This window comes from Lepisma saccharinum, chromosome 1 (assembly GCF_977018435.1).
Source record: "Lepisma saccharinum chromosome 1, izLepSacc3.1, whole genome shotgun sequence".
NCBI lineage: Eukaryota > Metazoa > Arthropoda > Insecta > Zygentoma > Lepismatidae > Lepisma > Lepisma saccharinum.
Genome location: NC_139229.1, coordinates 157,527,874 through 157,541,873, shown reverse-complemented (window position 1 = coordinate 157,541,873; position 14,000 = coordinate 157,527,874). Strand labels below are relative to the sequence as shown.

Genomic DNA, 14,000 nt, shown 5'->3' with positions numbered 1-14,000 from the left:
GGACTTCAATTTCACCACTGTTTGAAGGCGTATTTCTCACGAACGGAAACAAGTAACGCCGAGATATTTGTGACATTAGCTCCGTCACAGCATGTTGCAGTTTGCAGGGGATAACTTTACCTTTACCGTTTCCATGTGTTAATATTATTGTGAAATTTCATTTCAATCGGACGTAAATTACTCCAGAACAAACCTAATTGGTACAAATCATATAAAATTGTGGTCTCAACTGTGCATAAGTAATATGGCACAAATAATAGTAAATTTAAATAACAAGATGCTACATAAATTGGTTTTGTAGTAAATTCACCCTTAAACGTTACATTTAAATCAACTGACGCCATTATTACACCTGGTGAATTTTCACCCATCAGTTATATCTTATTGATTTATATTGGGATTTAATCAACTTTTCTTTACAAATTTTTCAATAGTTTTATTTTTTTAATAACTAATAAAGTGCAACAGAGGGTTGCAACCTTAGACAAGGAGGAAAAAATCACAGTGACTTTCAGTCCCCAGTAGCTTTTAAGTATGGTAAGTAATTTTTACATAACTGTACCTAACCTATAATTGCTGCATAGGTAAAACGTATCTACAAATAAGACCTGTTAAATCACTTTATCCTCACAGTAGTAAGTTTCCATTTTCTATAACTTGAATAATATCAACAAGTCAGGGAAAATCTATGCTGGATGAAAAATGGCCCCTGGAGTAAAAATAAAGATAAAATTATGCTGCAACCGGTCTCAACTGCCACCATGTACAGACTGGAGAGGGGGCATAACCGGAGGGTTAAAGTGCAACACAATGTTGCAACCTGGAAGAGAGAGAGGAAAATTCTATTTCTGAATTTTCACAGAGAGATATTTAAGAGTTAGTCAGAATAATTACAAGGGTTGGATAAAAAGTAATGGCAACACCACTGTCCCGTGAAAGGGGTGAGTCACAGCGCCACAAGCGTTTCGTGGCTGATAAAGGAATGTCAGACGAGGAAGTATAGTGAGTGGGAGCGATTGTATATTATTCAGTCAAAAACAGCAGTGCTCTGAAGCAGAGGACGAGAATGCAAGCGCCCTAACAATATGTTTAGGCAAGAAGAACAACGTCTCTCGGGCAGACGGTCAACGCAGCCTACTTCTGCACCTTCTTGCAACACCACCTTCGTCTCGCATTAAGAAGGAAGCGACGGCACGTTCTGGCACGGTGTCCCATCATCCTGCTTGACAATGCAAGGTGTCACACTGCCAACAATGTGACGGCGCTCCTGCATAACTGGTAGTGGGAGATACTAGAACATCCGCCGTATTCACCGGTATGAGACCGTGTGATTACGACCGTTTTGTCAAAATGAAGGAACCACTGGGCGGGAAGCAGTACGACACGCGCGAAGCCATCATACGTGCTATAGGGCGGTCACTGCGGGACATCGACAGAGATGGACGCGCTGACGGTGTACGACGCCTTCCATACGTGTGACAGAAGGTCGTAGAGATGAGGGGCGATTACTTTGAAGGAATGTAACACGTGCTCCTCTGCCAATACAGTCAAGTACCAATTATACCAGTGTTGCCATTACTTTTTATCCAACCCTTGTATTTTGGTTCATTCCTAAAAAGAATGAGTATTTAGAGGTAGGCACGCTGTAATAGTAGCAAAATGAGCTATAAGAATTGATTGACTGAATGATTTTATTTATTTAATTCGCATTCCTGACAATTTTGGGTAATCGTGAATATGAGGACGAAATGTATAAAAAGAGAATCACAAACACATACGGACAGCACAAAACGCAAGGGATTACACTTGCTGTGACACCGGGCGCCAGAGCCTCGTTAGTGTGCAAAATGCAGTCCAGAGTGTACTATATGGAAGAGAGAGTGACTTTTTGGGGCCTTTAGAAAGGGTCACCTCTTAAACACCCCTAAGAGTTACCAAGGCAAATTTTGGTTCTATTTCGAAGATACTTTTCGGAAATGTCCATTCGGAATAAATGCGTCTTAAGGCTCGGCATTTGGATCTGTGGCACTGGAAACCAAGTACTCACGTCGGAAGCCTTTTGTGCCAATGCGATCCGCCGATAAACGCAGCCACGGCGCGCCTGTGCGAATCTGTTTCCAAAACTGCTGCGTGAGCGTATGCAACCCGCAAAACGCGATTACAACCAGAGAGCGAGCACACATGATAAATGCATTGCGTTTCTACCCCTTTCGACGGACGCCCGAGGGCAACTCCACGCGTGGTTTACTCGGCTGATGAGCTGTGTGTTTGCGCTGCACAAAGAGGAGGCCGATTCTTCACTCCGAACGCCGAAGACTCGCGGCTTCGCGAGCATTGGGAGACTGGAAAGGTGGGTCAGCCGAAGAGCGTCGCCGTTCCCACCGGCCAATAGATCAAAATGTGACCTCTGCACAACCGTTAATGGGGTTCTCTGAGAAGGATTGGTTTCTGTTTGTTTCTTTGTAAGTTCATTTAATCTAAAGGTTCTATCTGAAACATTATCTTAAAAGGGGAAGACTTTGGATACTGCCTCCGTTCTAAGAGAAATAGTAAAACCAGAAGGATAGAGATAGAGAGAGAGAGAAAAAGGGGGAGAGCGAGAGAGAGAGAAGAGAAGCAGAAAGGGAAAAAGAAAGAGATAGAGAAACAGGTGGAGGTAAGAAAGGAGGGGGGAGAGAAGAAGAAGGAGAGAGAATAAGAAGGAGAGAGAGAGAGAGAGAAGGAGATAGAGAAAGAGGGAGGGAAAGAGAGAAAGAGAAAGGTAGAGACAAAAGGAGAGAAAAGAAACAGAGAGAGAGAGAGAGAGAGAGAGAGAGAGAGAGAGAGAAGAAAGAAAGATAGAGAGAGAGTGAGAGCTAGTTTTCTTGGTTGCCAGCTATCCTCTGTTTGGCTGGTAGGAAACTCTTACAGAATATTAGGATTGATTTGCTTTATTTTACTTCTCGCTTTGTGCAACTTTTGGTTAATTTGTGAAGATGGGGATGAGTGATGATGTGATGAAATTGATGAATGGACACTCACAAACATCCATGCCCAGGCCGGGATTCGAACCTGGGACCCCTGACGTTGTAGCGCGATGTGCTAACCACTCCGCCACGGGGGCCAGCACAGAGTATTAGGAGATTCACGCGCAGTGGCTAAGGCAGCTGCACCACCTCCTCTTGTCACTTTGCAACCAGGCTTGGTCAGGCTTTACCCGCAAAGATACAGCTCGTCAACTCTACTGCTCTTCAACTTTCGTTTGGAACGTTTGTTGACATTTGATATGGTTTGCTAGATACGAGTTGAAAATAACATTTGTCCGCCATTTTCTAAGAATGGCAGCCTTAGAATAGCAAAAATAAGTTGTTATTTGATACTTATTGGGTGGGTGATTTAAGTCTTGACGAAACGAACGAATTCAGCGAAGATAACTGGGCTCGTGAAGCTAGTTAAACCAGATATTTTACAGACTTAAGGAACCCTCTAGGCGAAATGGCATGCGCAGAGTTTTGTTGATGGAAAATTTCCACTGGGTGTTCAGCGAAAAACATGTCTTTCTGGCAGGAATAAACTCTACTGCGGGCATTGTAACCCATTTTAATCATTTTTTAAGAAATGGTTAAGGCATACTCATCTCGCACATGTTGTTTCATATCTCTCTCTGTTCAAATTAAGTTGTATTATCCGAACTATCATGCACAGGCATTGTCTGCAAGTTGGCAAACAGAGGAACTGAACAAACCGGTTTTGATTGGTTTGCTTTATTTTACTTCGCATTTCTGACACTTTTGGCGAATTGCGATGATGAGGGTGAGTGATATGATACAATTGATGAAGCGACACTCACAAAGAACACCCATGGCCAGGCCGGGATTCAAACCCGAGACCCCAGGCGTCGTAGCGCGGTGATAACCACTCTGCCACTGAGGTAGACAATATTATCCATGATTTACTGGGCATGTGAAGTTCATTTTAGGAGAGGGTGTATCAAAGTTTCCAGCAGAATGGAAAAAAAAGTAAGCCAGGATATAAGATCCTGGGTTTGAACCATCGACCTCCATAGGAAGCGACATGAAAGGCTGAAACGATCTCTCGCTAAAGTGAAGTCTCTCAAAGCATCCATCTCGACGGAAGCTCTCGAAATCCTCCAAGGATTTATAGCGAAGTTGTCACGAACCGCTATTTTTCTGCGATCGTAAAATTTACCGTATTTCTTCTTTATATGATTAGGTGGCCGTAAAGGCGGTTACAAATTTATTTATAACGGCGAGGGATTAAGCGTGAGCCGGTGGAGTGGCGGGCCGTGATAGAGCAGGGTCCCTCGATCGCTGAACGTGAGTTATGGCCGGGAAATACCCATAACAGCCCCGAAACAGCGGCTGAGAGGGGGCCATTCCTCCTTTCAAAGCCGGCGACATTTCAGGCGGTCACTTCGAGTGCGTGTTTGCGTTGAAATACACCTCACGCACTTTTCCAAGACGTTATAAAAGGTGCTTCGGCCGTCCTGAGTCTATTAGGTCTGGCGTAAAGCCACGCACAATTTACAACTGGCGAGGTGATTGTAGTTAATAGTTGACGATCCTTCTCCCTGTCCCTCTGGGAGGGTGCCGTAAGCGACCGAGTTATTACTCTCTCGCGCCTGATCTCAAACGGACCAGAACCGCACTTTTGTTCAAAATTCTTGGACTCTTCGGACGTGGCTCTCCAAGACTTTTCCATACTGGAACCTGTACCCGTAGGGACCTTTTCTATTTATATATTTTTGTTCAAAATCTGTGTTAATTTATCATTTTGAGGTGTTTCTATTGTTGAAATTCGCTTTTCTATTTTATCACAGTTCTATTTCAAGTACAGCCATGGAAATAAAGTACTTCCCCAAAACAGCCTTAATGCCAATAGTCTTATTGGGGAAGCATTTCTTTCCACCACTGTAGATAGCCTCACCGATGTTGCAGTGTTAACGTCGTCACCTTATAATCAAGGTATTCCGAGTTTGACACATCGATGGAGGCATACAGTGGTTCTGATTCCACTTTAAATTGTAGGCCCAGTCCCGATTAGCTCATCTGCGTATAAAGTGTTGTTTATGGTATCTATACTTTCAGTGAATCATTGGAAAACAAACACAGAAAAGCATAATATTTTCCTGGAACATTAACACTACACTAGACACATAAGCGACCCTTGTTTTCTAGCATAAAAATATTTTTGTTTGAACACAATAAAGTAAATCCTTTACAAATTAACAGAAAACACAAAAGGGTAGAAACCCTGAAGGAATCCCACCTTTCCCGGATTTTAGGTGGTTTCCCCATTTTTTACGTTCCTTATTTATTTCATATTAGGAAATGTACAGATATTATATTACAAATTCATATTGACACTAATGGAAAGATTTTTAGGTTTGCTAGTTCTGGGAGCATAACAGGCCCGTTATGTTTTACTTGAAGTAATGCACCTTTCGATTATTTTGGTTGTACAGCATTTGTTTTTACCCCATTTTGGTTTCCGAAGTATTTATTGAAACATATTCGAGGATATATACGTTAGTGTCGTACTTTGTGGTTTTAAGTGAACAGTATTTTGGAAGATACGTGTTATTGGGGATATATTTTTTCAATCAAGTTGTATATAAAGGTAAAACAGAGAAGTAATAGTATCTTTTTTGACTCATTTTTAGTTACATCACCTACTAACAAAATATATTAATGCTAGGGCCAGTCTTCAGGTGCAGATAGTAGTGTATTTATTTTATACACGCCCAGATCTTCAACTGAATTCTCTTCTGCATATGTGCCGGCCCCCGTGACGGAGTGGTTATCACATCGCGCTACGACGCCAGGGGTCTCGGGTTCGAATCCTGGCCTGGGCATGGTTGTTCTTTTTCAGAGTCCCTTCATCAATTTCATTACATTATCACTCATCCCCATCTTCGCAAATTAGTCAAAAGTGGCACAAAAAGCGAAGAAAAATAAATCAAGTCAAAATCAAAATTCGAAAATGTCCTACAGTTCTTCAACTTTACAATACTCTCTGCCCCATCGGAAGTTCTCTCAATACTTGCATATATACAATCCCGTCTATCTGTATTGTAAGTTGGGTTGTCTTACCACACGGGTACAGATTGAGAGTTTTATTTTCTGGGACAAAATTGCAAGCACATGTTTTAACATTTGAACGTATATATGGAGTTATGGTGGTAATCAAGTGGCAATTTCTTGTAACAAAAGGGTGCTGGGTTCGATACTAGACGGAGGTACACAATAGTTCAGATCCCACTATAAACTGTAGATCCAGTACCGATTATTCTACCTGCGCATAAAGTGAACTTATAAATAAAACAAGCAAACTCAAGTGGCAAGTGTTGGACTTAGTAGCTACGAATACAAAGTATATGAATTAACCTCGTTATGGTGGAGAATTGGTACAAGTAATTATAAATTGTTCGATTCAAATGCAAACAGGTAATCCACATAGAAGAGTTTCTACTCCGTTGTATTCTATTAATTAGCGTCATAATCGCAGCGATGATGATGGATGTTGCACCAGGAAATTGATGATAGGACAAAGAAAGTGATATGGCGAGGCCTTTTCCAGGGTTCGAACGTTCGAACCTGAAACCTCTGCCTTTGCAGTGTGTTTCTCTGACCATCGTCTGCGTCCTATATTTTTCGAAGGAAGAGAAATGCACATTATTATAATCACTATTGAAAATACATATAAAAACATTAAAATATCAAAACAAAACACAATTGATCTTACGTGTACTCACATATACTGTAGTTATCCTGCCATGAAATTTTCCTTCATTTTGCAAGACGTGTATAATCATTTCCTTGTTCTACGACAAATTTAACTCTTCTTTTTCTTTTGTAGAAACAAAGTTTTAATTAAATTGAAATTCTCTGGACTCATGTATATGCACTACCGAGAACAGTTCATAAACTCTTATTGTGCAAGAATGTAGTATCAAAATGTCGAAATATCTCACAATGGTGTACATTTTCCGTCAAATAAACATCTTGGATTAAATGTATTAAATTAGTAGTCTTCTATAACATATTTAAAATTTTTAAAGGATTTTTGATTATGTGGGTGCATACAGAAGTTCTTCTTCATAGGCAGTACGAACTTTCAAGCGCACACGAACAAACATACAACCCAAGATTAATCTATGTTGAAGGTTTTATTAATTTCCTTGAATGAAATTGTGTATTGTAATCAGTTATTTGCCATGAAATGATTAATTGCTCCTTAAATAAACTTTCATGAATCATGTTACCAAAGTGAGCATTGCAACTTCTCTGTATCCACGCTGCAGTTTCTTGTTTCGGTAAAAAAGGAAAAAAAAACATAATCTGAAGAGCAAACCATCCTTTGTCTACTATCTCACAGACTATATACTCTGCAGCAGGCGAACGAAAGCAAGTGTCTTCGCAAGTAGTGATACGAGAGGGCTCGACCAATGAACATGTGATGAGAGGAAACGGGATTCCGTGTAGGGGAAAAGCGACTGCAGCTACCAGCTGTTTGCATAAGCGTGTACTAGTTCGCTCCGCCAACTCGCCTTCTCCCCATCCATATCGTTATGTGCGACCTTGCTGCAAAGATTCCATGGATAGAGTTTTGTGCGTGCATGTTCATTTCCGACCAAACTCGACTCGTGTGAGATAGATCCAAAGATGGATCAGAGTTGCTCACGGATCGGCCAAAATCAGGCTAGTCCACTTGCACCCTATCAAAATGTAGTTGGTAAATAGATAATGATGAACGTGATTAAACATGAGGATCTGTAGTTTGGAGTGCCCTCCACACTAAGTCCTTGATCATTGAGGTCTGTGGATTTCTATATTTTCCATTAACACCTCATACCAGTGGTTCTTCAAGTGTGCGCTTGGCGGTCTGGGACGCTTTGACTTGCTTACAGCTTCGCCGCGAAATGTTCCAATATTTTCACTGAAATGACACATGTAAGTCAATGATATGATTGTTCCTAATACCGTATACGCCAAAATATACAGTACTGAAATGAAAAGATGAACAAAAGTATAAGACATGTTACAATATAGTGACTGCTCTATATGCAACCCAAATAACAATCGTGCCTTTTAGGTTGCATAACTGTCAGGAAACCTAAGGTTAGGTTAGGGCATGTGGAGTGGACGATTGTCATTTGGGTTGCATATAGACCAGTCACCTTTTTCAAACTCGGTCCACCTTCACGACCGCTTCCGTATGAGCGGAAATAATGCTCAACTATGAATACTTTTTCCTCCGTCGAGAGACCCATTTCCAACAACAACTGCACAACACAACTTCCTTTTCACTACTGCGAACACGTGCAGCTGGAGCTATGCCCCGTCGACAAACGCAACCACGTGTTCGAGATGCGCGAGTTTCAGTACTGTATATTTTGGCGCATACCGTATGTGCTAATTTAGTACCTTTTACACATAAAATGTTTCTCAATTTGAAATATGTGTTTATTTTTTAACTTAAGGCAAGCCACCTAACCACACGAACTAAGCATTGCAAGTGTTAGATTGACTAACATTCTGACTTGGGCGCCGCGGATAAATCTTGAAAGACTAAGGGCGCCGTGAAGCAATAATGTTTGGGAACCCCTGCCATATAATGTTAATACTCGTAGTTTTGTAACCTTTTGTATTGGAATTTTTGTTATTTTGTGCACTTTCCTGCCGCTTTTGGGTAATCACAACGAAGATGATGAGTGATGTTTTGATGAAATTGATGAATGGACACTCTCAAAGTATACCCTTTTCAGGTCAGGTCTCGAACCTGAAACTTCGGTGGCGATATGGAAAGTCGATCACAACCTAAACTTTAATACGTTTCAATTCAATATTTGAATTTGTAACATTTCTTTCTAGTCATATATTTAGGCTAGCTATTATTTTATGATAAATCTGTATATGAATCGCGCAATGTAATATCAAAATATGTTTTTCTTTCAAGATGTATCGCACCCAAATCTTCGACAGCTCTGCAGTGTCTCAGCAGCACCAGTACGTCTGATTTGCTCACTCAGTTCCAACACCGATAGCCAAGTATTATGATATACTTTTAATGAGATATTTCACGTGAATGGACTACAATTTGTGCACCACTCTGCATATTAGGCTTTCCGTGTAGACGTAATTTTCTCTCTCTCTCTTTCGTTACTTCTTTGATCTACTTTACACTGAACTCATCTCTTCCCTTTCTTCCAGATTTCTTGTTCTGGCGTCGCGTGTGTCCTTGTCGTAAGTCGTGCATTCCTCCTTTCACAGGCAAGATCGGATTTTGAACAAATCCATACTTCTGTGGAAATGTTCCTAACCTTGGTAAATAATGGTCTAATAATTCAATGTTTTCCACATTGGAAATATTTTGTCTTACGTTGGTTTCGTGCTACCTTTTTCGCTTGTCCGTGTTCTTGGAAACGGCCGCTTCAAACCGAATAGAAACTACGATTTGGAGGCGTGTTTTACTTTGTAGGATCGAGGTATGGTACCTAACATGTAGCAACACTGCCTTTCGAAAACGTAATGTCATACTCGCCAATCACATCTTAGGATCTATAGGATACTGTGTCTATGCACAAGCTGTCTGTATGTTTAAGTCATCTCACAATAAAATTGAGCCAACCTGATAGCTTAGTAGTTAACACTGTCGCCCCAGGGCGGGCTCAATTTAAACATTAGGTCAAGTTCCATTTAGTCTAGCTGTTATAAAAGTTGACTTAAAATTAGCAAATACATCTTTATTTATAATGATCCAATAAATTTATATTCATTATATATATAATATATATAATTCATGTACATTACGTTTTATTCTATATTATAAACTCACACATCTTCAAATTACCGGCACTTACCAAACGGGCTTTGTTTCAATAAAAATGACGTTCTTTTCCTTGAACGCCATAATTAGCAAATGAAAATTGTGTTTTTGCTTTCTTTTTTTGTCATTGTTGATGCGTATGAAAAGGAAAGAAGAGATAATAATGTAACATTTCTCTCTCTCTCTCTCTCTCTCTCTCTCTCTCTCTGTGTGTTAGTTTGTAAAGCAATTCAGTTTGTGTGTGAGAGAGAGGGGATATATGTTGCTACAGCAGCCAGTGAGGAAAACAACGCAGTAAAGAGAAGTTTAAAGTTAAAAATCTGAGTTTTCCCTGCGTTGTTTGGGAACCGAGATCTCGGGATCACAGGACTGCAGGCAGCGTTGCCAACTATAAGGTTTTGACCATACACGTACGGGTAATTTGATGTTCCAATGCCAATTGATCTGAGATACGAAAGTTCTGATTCTGGTCTCTGAATACTTGTGGATAAGCATCAGAATTATCTACCAATTTCAAAGCAAAACGACCTCTAAAAATATTAATATTAATATTCTTAAGATTAGGAAACACTTGTCTTCCTGCATGCAAACACAAATGTAACAACCAGCAAAAAACACAAAACTTTGTAAATGTAAAGAACTTGAAAAGTTCTTAGTGTAGTTGATTTCGTAGATATCTATATATTGGGGTTCAAACTTGATAACTATACCTTCAGTACGTGCATATAGTATATTAATGGCGTATGTAAGTCACGCACACACGTACAAGATACTCTAATATGCAATGTGTGGTCGATGAAGCAAAATTATTGCCCCTTTAACATCTTTGTGTGGTCTTGATGTCTTGAAAGGCTGTCTATTGCAGAAAAGCAATTATATCTTTATTTTCCTCACAGAGACCCCAAGATAAAAATCAGCTCCGCTTGCTGAGCTAAGTTTCTTTCCAATCACGACTTGCTACCTTGTGTGTGCAACACTGTTAGAGATTACCGTCAAAATTTACAATATTAACAATTTAACATCCTGCCTGTTAATTTATAGAACGGTACACAACTATTTTCTTTTCAATTTGAATATTTTATTATGCTTAAGTTAAACTTAAATATATTGTTTAAAACTGAATAATTCAAATTAAATTAATTATGGCAACTAGCTCATGGTTGTTACTAGTTTACAAACTGTCATAATTTTTTAACAGTTATTGGATAGCAACGAAAATTGACGGTTTTAGACAGTGGTTCTCAAACTGTTATACGCCTGAAAAACCAAATTTGCTGACCAAGGCAGTAATTTATTTTATTAAAAACATAAACTAAACGTAACGTTTCAACCTTCTAGCAAGGCCTTCTTCAGACTCTGTACCAAGTACAAATGTAACAAGATACAAAAACAGTATATGGAAGTAAATATGTTTAGCCTTTTAGGTGAAAGTACAGTTGACAAGGGAAAGTCACCTGCTAAAAAATTCCAGAACAACTTTCTAATAGTCTGGAGGGAGTAATGTTTGTGTATATACGTATAATGCCCTGTTTTTGTATCTTGTTACATTTGTACTTGATACAGAGTCTGAAGAAGACCTTGCTAGAAGGTTGAAACGTTACGTTTAGTTTATGTTTTATAATAAAATAAATTACTGCCTTGGTCAGCATATTTAGTTTTTCATATCATGGAAACAAGGCTTAATGGTGTTATGTTGTACGCGTACCTCTAGGGGTACATGAACACCTTGAAGGGGGTACGCGATCAGCTCGGAAGAGAAATGTCGAGAATACCCACAATATAGCTGCAGGTGTGTAGAGCAGACTTCATAGTTTTAACACTCAACAGGAAAATAGGCTGATTGTGTCACTGGCACTCTTATCTTTGTTTCATATGTTTTAAAACAAAATAACCATTCGAAATCTATAACAGACTAAATTTGGAGCCGAATCTCGGAATGAAAATTTCAAGTGCACAACCAGACATCAAGAAACTGCCAGACCATGCAGGAACATCCTTCTCACTAGAAATTCTGAGGATTTACAATGAAACTCCAAAATCGTGGTTGACAGTTTGTTTACAAACTTATTTTCGTTCTTTATTTTTTTTAAATTAATAACTCTGAAAAATATTATTGAAAATTAAAGTCTTCTTAGCATACATTTTTTTTAAAAAAATAATCATAATGACTGTAAACGTAGGAAAACCCAATAAAATTATAAACGTAGGATTCTAATGTTTATTTGTTCACCATCTTTCCACATACGGGCCGGGCCGAATGCCACTTTGATCTATTGCAGATACACGCCTCCAAAATACCAAAAACGCCCCACTAATCAGGCAGCCAAAAAATCCCCCAAAATCCACGATTCGGATAAAACCTATGGTGGGGATACATTAGAGGGTACAATGAGAAAAATGTTTGAGAACCACTGGTCTTAGACCATAATTCTTTCAGTGAACGTTTTACAGTAATGTTGTGACATACTATTCTTTTCACTGTTCGGTGTAACATTAGATTTTTTCTGTATTCTCCACATAAAGAATGTTAAAGATACCTAGAAAAATTGAATAGTTGCATTCAGCTCGCATGGCTAATGAATAGGATTGTTCATGTAAAATATGACCAACCTAAAATTCATATCAATTCACTTGGTTGCTAACTTAAGCATAATTCATCATAAGTGTTTACTCAACAACAATGGAAGCTTGATACTGCAGCTTTGTGTTGTCTATTGAACAGACGGGAACGCTAAAGGAAGGCGGAGGCATGGCAGAAGCATTTCTGGAGGAGCCATTCCAACTTCATGAAACTCCATCTTCCCAGAATTACCCTCCGGGGGTTACTCGCAGCTCGATTCACAATCAATTGACGTTGCGATTAGATGGGGCAATGGCTTTGATACAGGAACATGGTGACGAAATGATTTTCGCCTTTCCTCCTTATCTCAGGAAAAGTAATTAAGGTTCTCGTATTAGCAGCGGAGTTTCTGAACTTTCCTCCACAATTTTTAATTAACACGACCCGTTTTAATACAGAAAATGAGTTTTGTACAAGTGATAATAGTAGAAGGAGTAATATTAATATTATGGTAATCTTATTTCATATTTCACACAAAACTAGTACCTGTTAGGAAATCATTTACAATATGATTTATTTGTGTTTTTGGTTATTTTAACGTTAGTCGGGTTATTAATAACACTGTTAGTATTATAAATGATTCACGGCAGGGAGCATCTGGCCGGTAGACAACTCAACGCGCTCGGCCAGCAAGATGGATCATATTCCGGTATTTTACCAAGTCTTGTAAAATACTAAACTCCATGGCACAATAGCTCTCTGAGGGCTAGGACCTTCGAAGCGGTTTTTCATTGGGTGGCACGTGGTCATCACATCGAGTCCCATTGGCGCTGTTTTATGTCTTTCGAGATCGTAGTCCTCTATATCTTCTATTCAAGTAGCTCCCAATTGTCTCTACGAGGCTGGATCAAAACTGAAATTTTGCAGACTCTCACCACAATCGAACCTTGGACCGCTCGCACCAATGGCACCATTTAGCGAAACTGGAACCTCACTTAAATCCTCATTGCTAAAACTTTCTTATGTGTGAATGGCAAAAGAACTGGTGTGTGTAGGTGGAGTATACCAAGAACACAAGTTTCAATGTAACTGTAGAGGAAAAATTAACACAGTAAGCGCTGCAGATGATGACCAGTCATTGTCGTCCCGTTCGTATGGCGTTTGACTGCCAAGTGGAAAAATCGGTTTCGATACTTTGGGTAGGTGTTCCCAGTTGGACATTTTTCAGACCATGTCCTGGATAAAGGTGATCCTGGTGTTCAAATAATTGGATAAGTGGGGGAGGGGGTAAATGAGGTCAGAGAGCGCCTTGCTAATCACATCATCTCCACTGTCTAGATCGAAAATGTTGGGTCCTTACCTCCACATTCTCTTGTGCCTTCATAGTACGGGACGGTCTCCCGGATGCCGTTGTAACATTGCCGCCTTGTAATCAAGAGGCCTCGGTTCGATACCCGCTGGAGACATATTGCACAATGGTTCAGATCTTACTTTAAATTGTAGGCCAAGTCCCGATTAGCCTATTTCAGTACAAAGTAGACCTAAAACAAACAATTGTCAAATTTTTTGGCAATGCACTGGTGGTATATTTACTCCTACATTTTAATCAAAA

At 39.6% G+C, this 14,000-nt stretch overlaps 1 protein-coding gene across 3 annotated transcripts in view; it reads left to right on the top strand.

Moving 5' to 3' along the window:
• The window catches only part of LOC146002935 (lachesin-like), a 638,337-nt gene that overhangs the window by 97,415 nt on the left and 526,922 nt on the right, over positions 1-14,000 (top strand). Inside the window, exon 2 of one of the 3 annotated variants that reach the window (XM_083141100.1) lies at positions 8,959-9,008. The exons of the other annotated variants lie outside the window; for them this stretch is intronic. The gene's annotated coding sequence lies outside the window, so the exon portion shown is untranslated. The remainder of the gene's footprint in view (positions 1-8,958; positions 9,009-14,000) is intronic. 3 annotated transcript variants of the gene reach the window in all.